Source organism: Adelges cooleyi, unplaced genomic scaffold (assembly GCF_023614345.1).
Source record: "Adelges cooleyi isolate 19-005CV unplaced genomic scaffold, UGA_ACOO_1.1 ACOO_flye_CR_arks_rails_tigmint_CR_PRNA_2, whole genome shotgun sequence".
Lineage (NCBI taxonomy): Eukaryota > Metazoa > Arthropoda > Insecta > Hemiptera > Adelgidae > Adelges > Adelges cooleyi.
In genome coordinates, this window is record NW_026095860.1 from 1,946,963 (window position 1) to 1,968,903 (window position 21,941).

Here is a 21,941-nt window from a genome sequence, read left to right on the forward strand (position 1 = left end):
TGATTTTAATTAAACTTTGAAATTAAGAATCATTTTATGAAAGTTTTGACTGGTCGACAACAAGTTTTGGATTATATTACATTTAAAATGATTAAAATTTATTCATTAGACTGGGGTAAGAGTGGAGTGTAGTATTATTGTTATATGCATGCATCGTGTATGAATATAATACATACTTACTATAGGACTCACTTTTTATTGTACTCTATATTAGTTTTGAGTAAATTATATTTCTAATTTATTGTTTTTAGTTACTTCATCAATACTTTCATACATATTTTGCTAACTTTTGTGGTCGAAACTGTTTTTTTTTAATAATTGGTTGTATAGATTTAATATTTCAATACTAAACGGGTAAATTTGAAACAATTTATCTACATCTATATAATTCGTTTAAACTTTTTTATCTAGGTTTTTAACATTGTTTTATCTATTGAAGTAATCTAGATAAATAACTAAACGATATAAAATGAATAAATGTTAGTTAGTTATATTTTATCTTTCTTTAGATAAAGCCAATATGCTATCTGAGTTTAATCCCGAATAATCTATAATACTATTAGGATATATCACAGACATTACAATTATTTTAAGACATACAACCATATGTAAGCGAACAGGTACAGTTAAATTATTCTCAGACATTTTTTCGTTAAATACTTTGAGTTGTTGAGATTTTATTTATTTGAGTTTTATTTTTTATTTGTTAATCAAGAATAATCATTTCTATAAACATAATACCTTTCATATTGTATTGTATAAAATAATACATTGCAGCCAATAAGATTAAACCTAACACAGTAGTCGTCAGCTTAAGCGTTATACTAGACAGATATATAAATATGGTACAATTCTCATATTTCCATAAAACTGTTTTGAGGAAAAACATTCATACATGCAATAACTATTTCGTACAAAAATAGAAAAAGTAAGCGTGACTGCGAATGTTGTAGTATTTTTCATAGCAATATCAGAGAGGGATATTACAATATTATAATACAACAACAAAATACTGTAAAGAAATGAAAATACAAACGAATTTAAACTTCACGAACGGTTTTCGACTCGTGAATTATACTCTGTTATTTTTATGTGAAACGCCAAAGCAAATGCACTGCTCACAAGTTTTAAGAGGAAATTAGTGTCTCGCGTTAAACGGATCACCCTGTATTGTGGTCAACATCCGGACACATTCCGACGGGCCACTTGCCCAAATACCATGCGGTCATGTAACAACAACACAGATCGGTTTAATATGTGTGTTGCTGCCATGAAGGTTTGTCGATAAATACTTCACAGGCCGACAAATAAAATGAAACCTACGAGCAAAACATAATATATAAAAGTATTGCTTTTACGGTGTTATTTATTTACAGGCTAAAAAAAAAAGGTAGGCTTCTTTTTTTTTGGTCTTTGAACTGATTTATTTATACGCTACCTCTATCAGCGGGGTTAGGGGAATACTATAAATATTTTAGATGTAGTTCTTTTGAGGGTAAAATAACTTAACCTTCCGAGATTAAACCCCGAGGTCCAACTATGGCAATTACATAGTCGAACATTATTCGATTGACAAATGATAATTGTTCGAATAAAAAAATAACATAATACCTATCTCTGTTTCAATTCACGTGTTATTTGATTTGTTTTGATTGTTTAAACAGGGTGATCCATTTCACGTAAGACACCAATTTTCTCTGCAACAATTTCAATTTTGTCTCTGGAACCTAGAAATATTGACATCCATTGTTTCACTTTAAAAAAAAGTCAATTTTTTTTGGTTTATGACTAAGCATAGGGTTCGCCTTAGACAAGGCTCTTAAAGGACCTTCAAAGAAAAGACACTTGCAGATAAAAAAATATATCAGCAAGAAATGAAATAAGCCAAATGCAGTCAATGTTACCTTTGTGCCGGCGTTCCAGCAACGTTGCCAACTCTGGAAAACGAAATTCTAAGTAACCTAACCGTCTCGATTGGAAGGGGACGGTTTAAGTGTACCTTAGCTAATAAAACACTCGGCGCAAATTTTGGAACTAATTCGATTGTTTTTCTAAAAAAAATTGTATGTATTTTTTTCTTTTTTTCATAGCCTTTATTGGAAATATTAAAAACGTAGGCGTGCATTTTAGAACACAGTTTTCGTCCATGATTATTATTATTATTATCTTTTCGACAATTATCCGGAGATCGTCGCCGAAGAATACGCTAGCAAATCGTACGGACCGACCGGAGGTTACCGGTACCGCGGTACCGGTTACCACGGTTACGCGCGTCGTTGGCTGCGGCTGTCGGTGCTTTTGGCCCGAAAGCCGAGCGCAAGTCCCAACAAGAGCGCAGTGCCGTTACAGCCGCCGTCGAATGCGGTACTATAACATCAACGTTATTGTTATACACTCGTGTGTTGTGTTGTGTGTGCTTGGTGTAGTTTACCAGCCAAAAGCGCGTCCGTGTTTGGGTTTTTTTTGGTTTCGGTGGTGTCTTTTTTTTTTTTTTGGGTTTTTTTTTAATACTTATTTAATTACCGCAAAACCGACTTTTCGCCTCTTCGTGTCGTGCCGTACACAATAATAATAATATTTGCCGTTGTCGTTATAGATTTACATATTTTATCTCCTTCGAAAATATAATATAATTTAATTTATTTCCCGGCATTTCCGTTTTGCCGCCCGGCGGCGGTCATCGTACTTCCGGTCGTCGTTGTGGATATTATATTGAAATTTTGGCAAATTCCCACGGTCAAAGGCGGCCAAGCCGAGACGGCATGGCGACGATGCGTAAACCCAAAGTACGTTGGAATATTATATTATTATTAAGAATATAATATTATTATAATATTTTTTTTTTTTTACTTTCTTCCTACGCTAAAACCGAGCCGTACTTTGTCTAGTCCATGTCTGGGGGTGAGGGAGGGGGAAGAGGGTGTACTTCAATAGTTAGGAAATTTCCATTTTCATCGGTTGTACGTAAAAGGAGTATAATATGGACTATGTTTTAAATGCCATAATAGTATGTAGACAAAAAAATAAAAAATTATTGTTGAGGTTTGAATTTTTAATTTTCATCGATCTCTTCTGCGGCATTGTAAAGATTTGAATCCAAGATCAATAAAATTGCAACTCTGTGGCTTTTTTTTTTTTTAAGAAAACGTTTGCTTATTGTGATAAGTATTTGTGCTTTTTCAGTAATTCCCGAAGCTCCAACAACTTCTGAAACTTAAATAGAAACGTCCTTTGTATGTAGGTTATTGTAACTTATTAAATTGTCAATCATTTTCGGACAATTTTTAACTGGTCAATGGTCGATTTTGGACACTCACTTTTTGGAGTTATTAAAGTTTAAAAATTCCAGGACAGAAGATGGGTATCCACCGTTTTGTTACCGTCCTAGATCTTATACTCTAATCGCTACAAAAGTGACTATCCAAAACTAGTTACATCGATCATTCGAAATTCCAACAAGTTGTTCTTGGTTTTTTAACTCTTAACCCTTTTATAGCCTCATGTGACAGTTCTGTGACGAGCCGGGAAATTCACGTTAGACGTCGCACTAAGTAAATTTTTGTACTACATTAAACCAATCCACCCTTAAACCAATCCCTTTTCACAATTATTGTTTTGAATTTATACCGTCTTGGGCTGTAAAGGGTTAAGTCGTAAGGGTTGTATCACATAGGGGATGTGGATGGAATATCGTTGAAACATATACCGAATTTGAGCCAACTTGGAACTGCGTATACAAGTTCTTGTGTGCAATAGTTATTTTTTTTTATTTTTTTTTATATTTTATTTTTTATCTACTCAAGAACAACGGTAGCATTACACACCGGTCTGAGGGCGTCAGCACGGTTAAAAAAAAATTTTAAAAAAACCCGTGTCCGGCCAATAGCCCGCGTGCACTATAAAATAAAACGCGCTCGCATTATAAGTCTATAATATATTATTAAAACGACCGGGTTCGCCATTTCGAAGGGTCACGTGCACTATCTGAAAATGGAATTTCTAATCTTTATTCCCTGTTCGCCCCGTTACAACACTATGCATTATAATAATATCGCCGGTTTTGGCGGCCGAAAACGCACGGATTAACCCGCCGTACGCACACTATGTTATTAAGTTTAGGTACTTCCATAAAAAAAAAAAACCAATTCAGTGGGGTCGGGGCATAGTGGTGACGGGGAGGTCACAGGTTTACAGGAATTTTTAAATATGAAAGTGATAAAATCACTTTCGAAAAAACGCTTCGATGCAAATCGGTAGTTAGTATTTTCAAGCCAGTACAGTCCAAACCAAGCACAGTATAAACCAGCAAAGTTAGAAAGTTTTAAATGAAGGTTCTGTATTTACAAATGAGCATCAAAGCGTTAATTTGAAAGTGATTTTATCCGAAAGGACTAGTACAGTAGAGTATTGGCATAATGTAATCAAAGCAATGAGGAAACGGAGAGGTCACAGGTCTACAAGAATTATTATAAATAAAAGTGATAAAATTGAATAAAATAGCTTTCAAATAAACGCTTTGATGCTCATTTGTAAATACAGAACCTTCATTTAAAACTTTCTAACTTTGCTGGTTTATACTGTGCTTGGTTTGGACTGTACTGGCTTGAAAATACTAACTACCGATTTGCATCGAAGCGTTTTTTCGAAAGTGATTTTATCACTTTCAGATTTAAAAATTCCTGTAAACCTGTGACCTCCCCGTCACCACTATGCCCCGACCCAACTATGCTCCGTCCCCACTATGCACCGAGAAGTTACATTGTATACAGATAAAAAAAAAACACACATCAGAGTAAAACCAATACCTTCTCGCTTTGCATCGAAGCTTAAAACATAATAATAATATATCGAGTCAATTTTATATTTACCGCCGGTTGCGCACCACCTATAGTTCAATTATTTAACCAAGTACATTAACCGAACGCACTATAAAGAAAAACGCCTCAGAAGCGGGCAATTGATGAATAACACAAAAAAATATCATTGCATGGACATAAAACAACTCGGCTAATCGACCGGCCTAAAATAATATTGGCACTTATTAATCATCATCGAGGGGTTTAACGTGGACCTTGAAGTCCCACACGTTCACATTATTATTGTTCAAATACAAGATAGACGGGCAAATAACAAAAAAATTGTTTCCTATAAAAAAACTATTAGTCTCTTGTATACGACTCGAGTAATAAAATATTGGCAATAACGTTTTGCGAATAATTTGTTTTGTCGCAAAGCAAACGTTTATGAATATGCCATTATTTCCAAAAACTTGTTTTTCTTTGTCAAAGTAAATTGAGTATTTTTTTTTTTCGCTATGCAGTGCATTTACTTTGACGTTTTACATAAAAAGAACAAAGCCAAAAATCGTTTATGAAGTTTAAATTCATTTTATTTTTCATTTCTTTAGTGTATTTTGTTGTTGTATTATAATATTGTAATATTCCTCTCTGATATTGCTATGAAAAATACTACAACATTCGCAGTCACGCTTACTTTTTCTATTTTTGTACGAAATAGTTGTTGCATGTATGAATGTTTTTCCTCAAAACTCTTTTATGGAAATATGAGAATTGTACCATATTTATATATCTGTCTTGTATAATACTTAAACTGGCGACTACTGTGTTAGGTTTAATCTTATAAGCTGTAATGTATCATTTTATACAATATAATATGAAAGGTATTATGTTTATAGAAATGATTATTCTTGATTAACAAATAAATAAAATCTCAACAACTCAAAGTATTTAACAAAAAATGTCTGAGAATTATTTAACTGTACCTGTTCGCTTACATATTGTTGTAAGTCTTAAAATAATTGTAATGTCTATGATAGATCATAATAGTATTATAGATTATTCGGGATTAAACTCAGATAGCATATTGGCTTTATCTAGAGGAGGATAAAATATAATTAACTTTAATTTATTAATTTTATATCGTTTAGTTATTTATCTAGATTACTTCAATAGATAAAACAATATTAAAAACCTAGATAAAAGAGTTTAAACGAATCAACTAGATAATGTAGATAATTTTTTTCCAATTTACCCATTTAGTATTGAAATATTAAATCTGTACAACCAATTATTAAAAAAAAAAAACAGTTTCGACAACAAAAGTTAGCAACATATGTATAAAAGTATTGATGACGTAACTAAAAACAAGTAAACTAGTAATACAATTTACTCAAAACTAATATAGAATACAATAAAAAGTGAGTCCTATAGTAAGTATGTATTATGTTCATACACGCATCGTGTATATAAAAATAATATTACACTTCACTCTTCCTACAGCTTAGACATTAAATTTTAATCATTTTAAAAGTAATATTATCTAACAATTGTTATCGACCACTCAAAACTTTCAGCAAATTATTCTTAATTTTAAAATTTAACTAAATGTATACGTTACTATTTATAAGTTTTAAAAGTTGATAGACCTCTGGAGAATACTAAAAGAGGTATGATATTTAGTAGTTTCATAACACTGTAAGACATTATAAAACATAATAACGAAAAATGTTCTCTACAAAACTGCAATTATTTTATGAAAAGACAAACGTCTTATTCTCGATGAAATACTCACTTTATATTTTATAAAATAAAAAAAAAGATACACAAACAAAGTAATAATCGTTACAAAACAAACGCATTTTTATAGTTTTTTTATCTTTTTATTTTAATATACAAAAAAAAAAATTCTTCTTTCGATCGACAAAACATAACGTTTTATGTTGAAATAAATTAAATCATATTGTTTTGTATTGCAAACGTATTTTTTTCGTCGGAATAAATGATACAAAATAAGATACACCAAAATATAAAACTACTTGAATGAATAAAATAAAGTCATTGTAAAGAACTTTATTATTGACCTGTTTAATCATAACTAAAAATCTAATCATAATAATTATAATATTTAATTAGACCTAATGCTTTTCATGAATAAACGTAATTTTCGAGAGCATTTTTTTTGTTTTTACAACGTTGATTTATTTCTTTTCATTCAAAGACTTGTCTGTTGTGTCTGAATTAAAAATTCAAACACTAAATTTGACATGGAAATTGGATATGTTATTGGGCTGGATACAAGAAATGTCGTGTCACCATTTTCGCGTTCCACTTTCGCTTTCAGTCAGTGATAAAATACAAGTAATGTGGTAAATGATAAGTAATTAGAGATAAGTGATAATAGATAAATAAAAAGCGATAAGGGAGAAGTGATAAGAGATAACATGTCCACGACTCTAGGTGTTTTCAGTGAAACTAACGTTCAGTCAGTGATAAGAGGTTGGAGATAAAATTTAAGACACTAGAGACGAGAGGTAAGAGATTAGTGATAAGAGATAACGTGTCCACGATTAAATGTTTTCCAGTGAAGCGGAGAAAATGGTAACTGCGTTCCCGATAGCATTAGACTGACATAATTGTTTGGAAATCGGATTACCTCTGGGGTTAGGTTAGGTTGGACGAGGTTTTTCAGGTGGACGGTTCGGTTAGGTTCGTATGACGATTTCCACGAACCTCGCAAGTAGTCCTACGTTGGAAAAAGACTTTTAGGCCTCTAAATTATTATTCGACCACGTGTGTTTAGCTCTCACACACACACACACAGCACAGACCTGGCATGTGTCCAAGCCATTATGGACGGGCACCTGTACGGCTGCGGGTTGACAGGTGTCGAAATGATTTGGACGGATGATAACGTCCACGGCGAACGGATCGATAGACCGTCGGTGAAAATTAATTATAGATTTCTCGGCGGAAATTCCTAGTGTTGTGCAGCACATATTATTGTTGTGTTATACACTATAAGGTTCTAGCCGAGGGACAGAATGCAATTTAAATTAATTACCACCGATGGCGGCCGCCGCCGCCGCGCCGTACACAAATGCCACGGGAAACTATTTTGGACGGATCCCAATGTGCTTGAGATACAGGGTTATCCGAGTTTTATGTCACACTAATTATTTCCATGAAAAAATCGAGTTAGCTAAAAAAAGAAAGGCGCGGCTAAAAACGTTATTGTATGTTGGTATTTCGAAAATTATTGAGTAAAAACAAAAAGTGTGTTTTAAAGTGTAACCAAAAACAGGACGATGCGTTGAAAACAGCGACAACCTAATAGCGAAAAACAAATTAACCAAAAATATCACATGAAAATTAAAAATATCAAGTAGAAAATATATATAAATATAATTGATTGTATTAATAGATAAATACATTGTATAATATCCAGATAAAAGATAACAAAACATTTTCTAGCTTATTAATTTCATTATAAAAACAAAAATATACTTGTGATCGATACAACATAGCATTCTATGTTTAATAAGTTAATAAAATAGTTGTTTTTTTGTTGTGCACATATTATTACTATTATATTAGATTAATAGTAATAGATAATGTAATTATTTTTCTTCTATGATATAACCCTTACAATTAAAATTAATACAACAACTATCCAGATAAGATCATTTATTTGTGTGTGTTATTATTCTAGTAAAATATAATATCTGAAAAAGTCTCAACGTTGATTAATACATTTATTTCTACTATTTTTTGATATCATATTTTCACTATCAAAATTACTGGCTACTAAATTTATATTGTAGGTATTTTAGTTTTCTTCTAAAAATATGCAAATTGATTTTTTATGAGATATAATTTTTTAGAAGTAATATTGACTTAGTTGTAAAAATATATATATATTTTTAATTTATACATTCGAGCAGTTGTGTATGTAGAGTGGTTTTGTAGTTATTCTTTAAGTTGCCATTTAAAGCTGTCCTTTAAACTATTAGGTACTTTACATTAAACACAAACAAAACAAATGTTTAATAACTTAAAAAAATAATTATTTTATTTGAAGATCTGTTTGCTTTAACAATTTGTTTGTTGATAAAATATCTGTAACACCTGAATATTTGGATAACCCTGTATACATGGGCGTTCTACATATTATATTTTATTTGGTAGTTCCAATATCCCTGTACACAGCTGCGGTTATGGCCCCGGTGGTAATTTGGGTTTGGTAACACTTGGTTTGCCTGTAAGGGTTAAGGGTCTGAATGCACCCCCTTCATCTTCCACATTAGGATTGTAGTCGAAATACAATAAGCACTGTTAATCAAGATAATGTATGTGAGAAACAGAAACTCGCGGCGTTCTAAGATATTATATTATACGATTAACCCGGTCTGAATTTCAACACATCCATCCTATTAAACGAGCCAGGATAATTATCCTCGATTAGAGCGTGCCATTCTACATTGTAGTTTTTCCACACATCAAAGGCGTAATATTCTGTTTAAACGAGTTTGCTAAAATTGCGGCCACAGCTCGTCAAACTGCTGCGTTAACACTCTGAATAAGTATCAAAAATACCGTTTGGAATATCACTTAAAAGGGTAGTTTAAGTGGGTCACTTTTAAATTTTAAATTTAACCAGCATATTATTTTATTTACCTATAAAATATCCGAACAGTGTAATGAAAATAACGATTGGTCAACCTCAGCGTCTTTTCCGTCCGACTGTAATTAATATTTTCTAGAATATCTTTTGTAAAAAAAAAAAAATACAATAATAACAATAATACTCCCTCGTAAAAAGTCCTCTTGAACGGTTTGTCGAATTATGTTTTTTTTTTTCCATTTTCGCGTTTTAGCATTTCATTTGAAAACTTGCCAAAGAGATAAGCGTTCTGTTCGTTGGAGCGAAAACGCCACAGGTCTTTTAATGTCGTCGTAGATCACTTTGAAGAAAAACATTATGTAATACCGTCGTGCAAATCAAATAACCTAATGCAAAACACTTGTTTGAAGTATTACAATTATACGAGGTTTTTTTTCAGTGTTACCACCACGCATGTCTCTCATGACATTACACTCTCATAGCTCGCCTCGTCTGCTAAGGATTCTAAAGAGTGTCTTGGATCTTCCAACGAGTAGCGTTTGGTGTTACAAGTGGTAGTGGATTGAAAGACAGTAAGATTTTAACAACACAACACATCCGAAGATGGAAGACAACAGATAGTATTAGCCCAGATTAAATAAAACCCGGTAGTGCGCTCCAGAGTACTGGTTTTAACTTAATGCAGTGTAGGGCCAAATTACAAAGGCCAAAAATATTGTACACGCTAGTAAACCGATAAGAATTACTGATAAACTCACCTTGACCACGCTGTAGAACAGAAAGATTATTTGTTTCATTTTTCCGCCACACTGATCTGAGATTGTTAGAGTTTTTTTTCAAATTTTTCAATTTTTCTAGATCGTACTATTTGGTTTTATTTAATCTGTGTATGGTATTTGTCAAACTGCGTCTTAGACAAAAATGACATTTTGTAATAAATGTCGTCCCAGTGCAAACCTATATATTTGTCTTTGGGATAACTTAACAATATAAATAATATATCCATCAAAACGACACGAGCCAGTATTGTAATGCCGCTGATGACTATTAATAATATTATGCAAAATAGTCATGGACGTCCATTTGGGAACTTCAGCCGTTAAATGCGCGGTTCTATGAATTTCTATCGTGGGTTTAGTTTTTTATCTTTTCTTCTTTTTTTATATTTGATCATAAAATTCGAATAAAGACCGCCTATGCGCGCACCGATGTAATACCATAGCAACAGTTATTCTGTTTGCTGCTGAATGTCATTATGTTTTATTCTTCGGCCATTTGCTCTTCAGCTCGTATACGGCACACTTGGACTTGGAAGAAACAAGATATACCGTTAAAAAAAGCTGGGACCTACATAAAACATGTGACCGTATCGGTGCGTTTTCTTACTAGAGTGCACATTGCACGTCATTAATTATACTTTCGTTTGGACGCAAGTCGGCCGAAAAACAAACAAAAGTGTATAATAAATCTGAGTACGCGCTGTACAAAATTGATTTTTATGCCCTTAATACGTTTAGCGCGTATTACAATGTACTGGAAAACAAGCCAATTGAATTCAAAATTAATACTTGTTAATCGATTTTATCCACTCGTTTATGGTTTGTTATGGTTTTGGAATAACTATGCATTGTGTCACTTCAATGTCGTTATTTATGTCTCAAAAATTTGCCACTTAAAGTGTATTCAGGTGAAAAATGTATCAATCAGATCGTTGATATAGTTTAATAAAAAAAAAACCAAGAAAATCATTTGATAGCCACTTTAGATTTTATTGGGTTATATCAGCCCTCGCATCCCTGGCTTGCCCCGAGGTCAGCTGACAAATTGTATGTTTTTATTTTTTTATAGATTTTAAATTTAATTTAATTCATAGATACATAAATGTTGATTTATAAATTTCAGGGATAGAAAACGTAATCGAGCCATTATCATTCGTTATAACTACAACAAAATATGTTGAGTAGATGATTAATAGTATGATACTTTGATAGTTTAACTAATTTTAAATGTAATTGAAATAAATCATTGTTAGGATATGCCTTTTGGAACGATAAAAACGTTTTCAGTTCTTGTTAGTTTTACATTTGTATATTAGTAAGTAATCTCATTTATATGACTTAAGTTTGTTAATTGTGATTCAATATTAGAAATTTAAATTTCTAACAAAACCAAAAAAATAATTAGCTATGATAAAATTAAGTTTCTTAAAGTATATTCAAAGGATTATATTTTCTTTAGAATTTAATATTTTCACTTGGTAATATTAAGTACCAAGACGTTGTACGTTTTAATGTAACTAATTGATGGAACATATTATTCTCACTATAGAAACTCTAGTTGATTATATTTTTTATCAAGGTATTATATAAGTGTAAACTGAGTATATTATAAGCTATTTAATCCGAATGTAATCTACAAATCCTTCTCGTATAACAAGTGTGTTTATTAATAATACAATTTGTTCTGTGTTTGAAGACTAGAATTGTTTTCTCTTCCTGGTATAGGTACAATTATAAGCAGTGACGTCAATTAAGTTTTCTCGGAAAAGTAATTCGTTTTGTTCTAATTGATAATAATATAATTGTATTATTATCAAACTTCAGCCGAGCACAAATTTGTGAGAGAAAAATAACTTTGTCGAAAAGTCGAAACTAATTTTCATTTTCATTGTCGCATTACTGAAATCTTAATGCTTTCGCTATGTCACAAAGTGCCGGTATACTGGCAAGGACTATATTATTATCATTATAATTATCTCTATTAGGTACAATAAAATGGGACGTTTGTCCCGTTGGTGAGGAAACGGAACCGGAATTTTATAAAAAAAAAAGTATTGTTTTAAACTGTATACAATCGACATTAATTATTGCAACACGATTACTATAAAGAAATAATAATAATAATAACAAAACCGATCGTTAGCCAACCGTCAAGTGCATTATCTAGGAAACCTAGTCGTTTCCTCCGTTCCACTGAAAAACATTGAGTCGTGGATATGTCATCTATTATCACTTATCTCTAATTACTTATCATTTATCACGTCACTCATCTCTTATCGCGTGAAAGTTAAAGTGTAACGCGAAAATGGTGACATGAAATTTTATTGTATCCAGCCCAATAACATAACATATCCATGTTAACAAAATATATATATATATATATAAATTATTTTTCAATACCTCTTCTGCCCTTTTTCATTTGAATCGTGGGGCTATTGTAGTTACTGAATTGGGCAAACACGACCAATGAAGTGCTAAACAGTATAGTTAATCATAGTGATAATGAAATGTGCGTAAACAGCGTAAAGAAGTTATCAATAAAATGCTGAAAACGAGCCAACTATTATACCGTACTGGTGTACTTGGCTGTGCTGTCTACACCCAAAACGCATGACCGGTTAATATCAATAAACTCGTCCGATACACACTATTTGTCGTCTCTATAAAGCCCTGCCCAATGTATTTTTTTTTTTATAGGAATAAAAATCACGTGCACGTGTCCGCTACATTCTATCTAATTTTATGGCTCGTTCGTTTATTTTTATCAAATTCACATAAAAAAAACCCTTGTACCACACCAAAAAGATATATCCCATAAACATTTTTTTTTTTTTTTTAGGAAGTTTTTATGAAACTATTTATCGCATTTTATGTAATATTTTTTACGCGTGGGTGATGTTTTCGAGCAGTATAAAAACACATCAAATCCTGACCGTATGTTACTTAAATAAGAAAAATAATTTAAAATTCAACCGTCTTTTGCCCGGTGTCGTCTTTTAGGGAAATTTTTTCCACAACACCGTAACTTATCTCTCTTAGAAGCATTACTTATTGTAAACGTTGACGTTGTATTGTTACAACTCTATTTAACCGAATATCGTGATTACGGTTTGTTAAAAATGTATTGATACAGAATGTAATTGATTCAAAACCGTTTATTTTCGTTGAAAGAAATGTCCAATTAGTCTAATAATATTCGTTGCTTTGTGCCAAGGGCCGAGTAAGTCGAGAGATTTATACACATAATATTATATTTCAGTGCACGAGGTCGGGGCTCAAGGTCTGGGGGTCGTCGGGTTGACCATTTGCGTCATGTTTCAGCAAATATGTCCATCGTTTATTATTACACGCTCTAAAATATTGGACAGAGTTGTTTGTGTACTACGTCCACGCGGCGGTAGCGTGGTAAAATAAATATAAGACATTATTATAAGAAGAGGCGGAAATAATCACTTTTGTGCCGCATTGAAAGTGGCCAACAAAACAATCGGTGGCTTTTAGTATTGAGCTTTTTATATCCCGTTTGGCGTCTGCTTCCACTTTTTCAATATTCCTTTCTATCTACACACTCTTCCAGTCGCAATCCCTGTGCAGGTTTTTCCATGTTCATTCATCTCCATCTGGTTAGGCGGTCAAGTCAATAGATTTTCAAGTATGTCCGGCCATTAGAAGTCCCGAATTTCATACAATACACAGTCTACTAATATGTACAATCAAAAACAATATCAGCTGAAGAGTCTGATCGGTAGTTCCTCGTCCAGAAACTGGATAGACTTCTATAAACAATATATGTATACATGGATGAAGTAACATCAAAATTTAATGCTAACTGTCGCTGATTACTTTGTGACCATTTGGAGAGTGATAGTTTCCACATTTTCTGAGTGAAGGAGCTTTTCCAAGCGATTTCTGTTCAGAAAAGAGGTCAAATATTTGTCAATGAAATACAAGTAAAACTTCATTAAAAGTGTACAAAAAAATATATTATACATATGGTTTGTTGTCATGTTTAGCGTCGGAATTTGACACTATAATGTTCACATATTATACTCCCATATACATTTTGTGAAATACCTATAATATATATATATATATATATATATATATATATATTATTATTCATTCGTGCCATTTTATTCGTAATTGCGTCAACGCTTTTTTTATTTTATTTGTGACGACACTGCACTTTGGCCTAAGTGTTATAATGGCGTTTAGTTTCAGCTTTATACCAAATTCTTTCTTTTTTAACACTTTTATATAGGGGAGTAACTCGATTTTATCACAAATTGAGTTACTCCCCTTTTCATTCGAACACTTATAGTAGAAATGATAGTTCGTGCAGTTTGTGTCATTATAGTCCTTGGGAAAGCTTTTATTGTGTGTTTTTTTTTTTTTGTTTTTATCTACAAAGGCATCGCAGAAATAACGGCTATTAGCCCATTTTGTAAATAGTCAGACGCTATATTATTATATTTGAGTTTGTTTCAGATATCAAAAAATATCATACTCTGGCCGGTTAATCGATAATTGTTATTGCTTACTTTTACAGCTATTATTTCTTTCTTCATCGTTAAAGAAATAATAAATTCAATAAAAGAAAACAATTACTCTACGAAAAACTATACAATAATAATTTACAGAGTAGGGTTCAGATTAAAATAACATGATCTAAATGAGACGAAAGGTTATATTTTTATCTCAATACAAATAAAAAAAAAAGCCAGTACAGTGGGGTCGGGGCATAGTGGGGACGGAGAGGTCACAAGTCTACAGATTTTATTACAACTGAAAGTGATAAAATCACTTTTAAATAAACGCTTCGATGCGAATCTGTGGAAAGTATGTTCAAACAGTTATGTGATATTTCAATCCGCGAAAGTTTCAACACATTCATAGTTATAGTGGTTTAGAAGATATCGTGGGACCAGCAATAATGTACTAAAAATTTAATATTTAGTCTTGTGCAGGTTGGATACGATAAGGGTTGATCGTCTGCCTATAAAAATGTACTGTCATAGCCATATATCGTAATAAACAATATAATGAAAATATTTTCATTACCTGTTGACTGTTGATTCACACACACACATAGCAACCAAGAAACTGACTACGGCCAAAGTGTAAATTTACCCTATTTTCGGGGTTTTTCCTTAATAAAAACAAAATTTGACTACAGATTTTTGAGAAAATTGTATATGTTATAGTTCCATTTTAGATCTACCTTTAGTCTAATTTTCAGACCTAAATCTTTAAAAATTTGCTTGAAAAGTGAAATAAAGAAAAAAATTCTATCCCTTCTAAGGGAAAGGGCTTATGATATTTTTTTGGTTTGTTAATGTTTATCGATAGTACTATGTTTGAAAAACAATTCATATAAATTTTGAACATTTTTGACTATTTTTAAAAAAGTTATAGAGCATCGTAATTTTAAGTTGAAAAGTTTGTACATTTTTTAGGAGTTTTTCTCGATTTTGATGGGGAAGGGGTGACTTTTTTTAATGTTTGGCCTTCTAAAGTACCTTCCACGTATGATTTCTGATCTATAGAGTTGCTACACGAAGAAATCGGTTCAGCGGTTTGCGAGACATCGTGGGTCCAGACACACAAAAAAAAAAAAAAACATCATTGTAAAAACAATACCTTCTCAGCTCCGCATCGAAGCTAAAAAACAAAAACTTTTTTATTTAGATAAAAATAAAAATACCTACATTTTTAAAAATAATAAATATCAGTAAGTAATAAAGCTTTGGATTTATGATATGGTATTTTTTTTTTTTTTTATAGCCTTTATTACTATAAAATATTTGGCTCAACAATTAAACAGTAAAAAGATATGGTATTTAATCAATTTAAAATAGTTTTTGTAAGATACAGTTTTCGTCTAATATTTTGTTGTTGTCTCGTTTTAAGGTTTCTGACCTTCGAATGAGGTGAAAAGGTTTAACGAGAACACCGCGCACAGAGGTGATCTTGCGAAAATAGATCATAATGGTAACGAGGGGTATAGTCTGTGAACGGTGAAAAATATTTAGAAACACACTGTAATGGCTTTTGTTCGATCCCACCTCGAGACGTGTGCCATTAAAATCTCCTACGGAGACTCGTTAACGAGATTGAAGAAGTTTTCCAAAGGTTTCAAACATAATATATCAATAGTGTCTAAGGAACATTCCATACGATTTTTAACTCAATTGAACTATTTAGAGTTAATTAATTTTTAGAGGTTCTTTTTATACTTCAAGGGGGTGGGAGAACGTTTTAAATTTCCGCGCCAATAAAATCTTCATTATCTTTAGGGAGGTAAAATTTCTGACCTTTAGACAGGCTACTTACGTTACAAACCTGGAGAGCGTCTAGAATTTATTCACAACGTGTACTGTATTGATTCGTTGAAAAGTACCACACTTTTGCGAGGCGAGTGTACTAGATATATAAGAGAATGAGAGAGAGAGAGAGAGAGAGACAAAACACAAAGCCGCCACATGAAAAAGCGTTTTACAGCGAAAGTCGTGTACAGGGTAGCTGCGGTTGTTAGATTGATTAAAATACCGAACCGAATGCTGACCGAATTGGCAATGACAAATGGTACTGGTGCGGTAACACGTCTTCTTGTATAATGTGACTTGTAATAATATTCTGCGGGGCCGATGTTTTTATCGGCAAGCCGAGTGTGTAAGTACCTGAGTATAGGCTAACATACATATATATATATATATATATATATATATATAATATGGTGGGCCGGAAGCGTGGGGTGTAATCTCCGGAAAGCCATCGTGTCGGCTTCCGCCTTAGCCGGGCGTTGCAATGGAAAGCGCGGCGATGAAACATTAAATGTTTACCTCGCGTGAGACAACAACAACAACAGTCACCTATTCGAACGGGGTCGTGTTAAATCCAGCTCATGTTTAATTAAGAAAAAAAAAAAAACTTAGCTATTTTCTTTGCTCTACGGAAAAATATTAAATCATTGCTAATATTATGTTATCACTTATCTCTTATTATGATGATGACGTAAGACACTCATTTTCTCGGTAAACATGAACAATTTGAGATTTATTTTTTCCTCATACTTGTAGGTACATATTTTTCAATACTTTGAACATTTTTATCTTCACCCATTATATCGTATGTAAAACGTTAGTATCAAAGTAGCTTTTTTCAAATAGGAACATACGTTTTTAATTCCATTAGTAAGTAGATAAAACATTAAAAAAACAAAAACTTAGCTATTTTCTCCGCTCCGCGGAAAAAAATGAATCATGGATATTATGTTATCTCCTATTACTTGTCTCTTATCACTTTTTTCTTATCGCTTATTATTTATCTGTTACCACTTATCTCTCTCTATTATCGCGTGAAAGTGAAAGTGAAACTGTTCGTTCACTATTACTTTAAAAAAATATTAAATTATAAATAGATGTATATTTAAGAAATATAATTGATGTGTGTTTGAACAAATTAGAAACCTTTCGAAAACTTATTCAATCTCGTTAACGTGCCTTTGTAGTAGATTTTAATGGAGCACGTCATGTGGTCTGATCGAGGTCGCGGCATTACAGTCTGTTTAAACCCTATTTCATTTTCCACAAACTATACCACTCGATTACCCCCCATCGACAGTATAATTATGATCTATTATTGCATTGTATCCCCGTGGGCGGTTTGCGCGTTAAACTTTTTCACCTCTTACAAAGGTCAGTCACCGCAGGGAAAATGTTTCAAAAAAATTGTCAGTTTCCATGCGGAGCTGAGAAGGCATCGACTTTACAATTTTGTGTTCCATAGACTAACTGGAAAGTCTATAGATCAGAAATCTTACCGAAGTGATTCTTTATTAGGCTAACATAGGGAAAAAAAATACATGTTTTTCATCATAAAATGTCTTTGGTACACAGTTTATGTCAATATACGTTAGAAAACCGAAAAATATTTTTAAAAAAACCTTTCATCGGAAGGATTAGAAACTTTTGGACTTAATCCTTACCTAACTTTACCTATTTAATCCAAATCTAACTGATCTCTTATCAACTGTTTCTTATCTGGATCCAATATTAGCTGTCTCTTATTAGCTGTCCCATATCAGCATCCGTAATCAGCTGTTTCTTATCACTACCGGAAATCTTATTCCCCCCTCATTCTGTGACACTAATATTATTGAACGAGCTCCAGCCCAAAACTATAACCATGTTGAAAATAAAAAATTGATTAACAAGACGTTATCAACTGTCCAATCAAACTGTTATAACGTGCAATGTAATACCAAAACATGCTTTAATGTTAAAGTTCTTATAATTTAGTTTAATTTTCGTTAAACTTATACCGTGCCAAGTTCTATTTGTTTTATAATTGACGTTACGCGACATACATTTTAACTAGAATTACTAAGCGAACACAATTAGGGTGATTAACTACAGTTTGTATAATTATATTTTTAATTATACTTCAACTTTTGGCACGCTGTTGTGTGCTCATCTTTTTGTACTTGGAATAGGAAACTCCACGATTAATGTAATTAAACCTTGTTAACAATAATTATTACTCTGTTTCTCGAGATATGGGAAAAAATTTCAAAAAAAAAATAATACTCAGTAAACAAAAAAGTCTAGCAATATAGAAAAGCTGTACCTTAAGGATCAACAAAATTTAATACTTTTGAAAATCTTCTTACTGAGCTTATTATTTTACTGATGTTATATTATAATTGTGTTTACAGACTTTAATTTTTAAGATAGTGACTCAATATTGAACTGTTTTATGATAAACCAAAATAACCTTAAAATATTTATGTACACTTTTAAAAATAATTATACGTGCAATGACCAATTTTAGTGAAGGTATAGCGTTTTGAAGTGAAAACTTAAAAAATATGGCCTTTAAAATGCGTTTATAATTTTAGGTTTTTTTTCAAAATGGAAAAAAAAAGTTTGAAAGCTGATATTACTCTTGTTTTAAAATATTAGTGGTAAACATTTAACATAATATATTTAGTACAGACTTTATTGGTGTCTTTGATTCACGGTTGACATACTAACATTCATACAGATCAATCAATCAACTTCAAATATTCACTGTATATTAAAAAACGGGTTCTTTTATCGGTTGACTTGAGTGATTTAAAAATTGTTTTTTGACCAAAAAACTTTGGCAAAACAACAAAAAACAATTTTCGATAATTTGTATATGAAAAAAAATGTTTAGTTGTTATGTTTTTTATTGAAATAAAACGACTTAAAATCAGTGAATCTATTTTGTCTAACTGTAATCTCATCAACGGATCATCTATGACGATGATAATCGAGATGGCGAACGGCAGTGTGACCACTTTAAGTGAAAATCGATGATTTTGTTTCCAAATTATTAAACACTGCACATTCAATTATTTTTATCAACTATACAAATCAATAGATAAATTCGAATCTCGTACAACTGATAAGTCATGTGCTGTGTATCACATGGTTGCAGTAGTGAAACAAATTAATAATATGTACCAGAGTGATTTTTAATTTTGTCATTCTGGTCACACTGTAGCTAGTCAATTCGCTTACTTCATAATATTATTTTATTTATTGCGACCTTGTTTGGTAATTATTATAAACATATATTTAAAACATATTTTGTTAATAGGTATGTTGAATTTTAGTTAAAATAAATTGATGATTCACATCTTTCTGATATGTTGTCAATTTTCTTAACGGACATTGATTCATTGCCCTAGTCGTTACGCCCCGCACGGTTGCCATTTCGGTGCATCGATTATGTTCAACGGGAAACACTATTCATTAAAACCAAATAAGTATGAACCGAAGATTAATGACCACTTTTGCCGTGACTGTCTTTTACAATGAAACCTTTTCGAAGATAAGAGCACCAAACCGTAGGTACGCCATCGCTCATCACAAATACCGTATCGGATCTCCAAACCGTACCATTGTGTCGACACTGTGTTGAGCTACTGTTATTCAGTTAAATTTTTTGTCTTGCGTTACTGCACTGTAAAAATAAAAATAAAAAATAACCTTATGACAAAAGGCTTCGTTCGGTGGTCTAAAAATAAAATGGAAGTGTCGAAAATAGACTCATCAATTAACTTTTTCAGGATTTCTTTACCTAGGTTTACAATTGTAAAGCCAAGCGAACTAGAAACATTTTATATATTGTAATATAATGCAAAAAAAATAATACATGAATAAAAAAACCTAATTTTTTTTATGACTAGATTATTTTTGTGTGGCACACATGCGTTGGGACGCAAACAAAAATACTACACACTGTCATAACCTCTCAGAACTTCTCCAAAAAATGTTTGTAAGATAGAATTTTTCGAGTTTTAATATTTTAAATAACAGGATGTCATTTTGGGCTTTTTTTTTAAATTATTAATTACAATGGTTCAAAATAATTAATTAAGTCTTATAGCATTGTGAAATATCCTCCTTACTTCTTCCTACCTACCCCGCTCTCATCACTTTATCAGTATTTCCCACCCTATCCTACCTTCACTTTATCTACAAAGTTCTCCTCTTCCTCTATCTTCAATATCCTACTCTACCCACAATTTGTCACTGATATTTTACCAACTGTCTCTTGTCAAAAGCCATACAATCAGCTGTCTCTTATCACTAATACATTATCCGCTATCTCTTATCATCATCCGTAATCAGCTGTTTCCAATCACCGTTGGGTTAAAACCCAGGCTTAAAACATTTTATCCATGTTTATATTGTAATGTTCAAATTTTCAATGCACAAAGTACACGTTGTGGATTAAAATTTTGGTTGTATAAAAAATGTACGTTACCTACCAACTTAAAAAAATTCTAAATTTATTCCATTTCGTTTTGTATGCTGTATTTAATATTTCGTTGGTCGATAACAGCTGATAAGCATACATTTTCAATTTTCCAAACGACAATAGTATTTCATTTGGTAAATCTGCCCGGAGCGTACTTGGAACCAAGTGTCATTTTCAAACAATGAGATTCCCGTAAATCGTTTTTAATTCTCGATAGATATAAATTTAATGGTTTCAAAAAAAAAATCCTCGAAAATATGCGCATCAAATAACAATTTCGTTGAAAAATAATATGCTGTTTGAAACGGGACACGCGGTGACTGTATTGGAGCGAAATGCAATTTAAGAGTTCACCTTGTCTCCAAATATAAGAAACGCAATAATATTGCCTTGTTATTTCGTACCGTTTGTGTCGATGGCAAACTTCACGGTAGACTTTAATTTCCACAAATGATCAAAATTCAATGCAAAAATAATTTCGAATCGTTGTGCTCTGTCAAACGGGTTTTCTCTGCACATCTTTTGGCTGACTTTTGCTGGAATAATAAACACTACAGGCATATTGTTATACCTACGACGGTAATCAAATTTCACTTTGTTTGAATTTTCGCCTTTGGCGTTATTTTTTTAATTCGTCAAACGTCAACGTCAGGTTTGTACGTCGAACTAAAACTAAAAAAACAAACAAACCAGCAACTAAGCGAGGGCCGTGATGGTGCCACACAGGACTGTGGGAAGACTATTAACTGAGATTGATGAAATTAGATAAAGTCTTCCTCTACCTATTTGCAGTGAAAACTTGGTGATTTCATAACGATTCAAAGGCACATTGTTTTTGATTCGCACAAAATTGTTTCGAAGAGAATCTATCGTTACACTACAGATTAGGCTCTAAATTAATTAAGAGTTTCAATCCATAGGCTTGCTTCATGACGCAATTAGCTTAAT

At 32.1% G+C, this 21,941-nt stretch overlaps 1 protein-coding gene across 2 annotated transcripts in view; it reads left to right on the forward strand.

Annotated features, from left to right (window-relative positions):
- The first annotated feature begins 2,489 nt into the window (after window positions 1-2,489).
- The window catches only part of LOC126833286 (potassium voltage-gated channel protein Shaw), a 111,088-nt gene continuing 91,636 nt past the window's right edge, over window positions 2,490-21,941 (forward strand). For both annotated transcript variants that reach the window (XM_050564530.1, XM_050564531.1), the window contains exon 1: window positions 2,490-2,786. The gene's annotated coding sequence lies outside the window, so the exon portion shown is untranslated. The remainder of the gene's footprint in view (window positions 2,787-21,941) is intronic.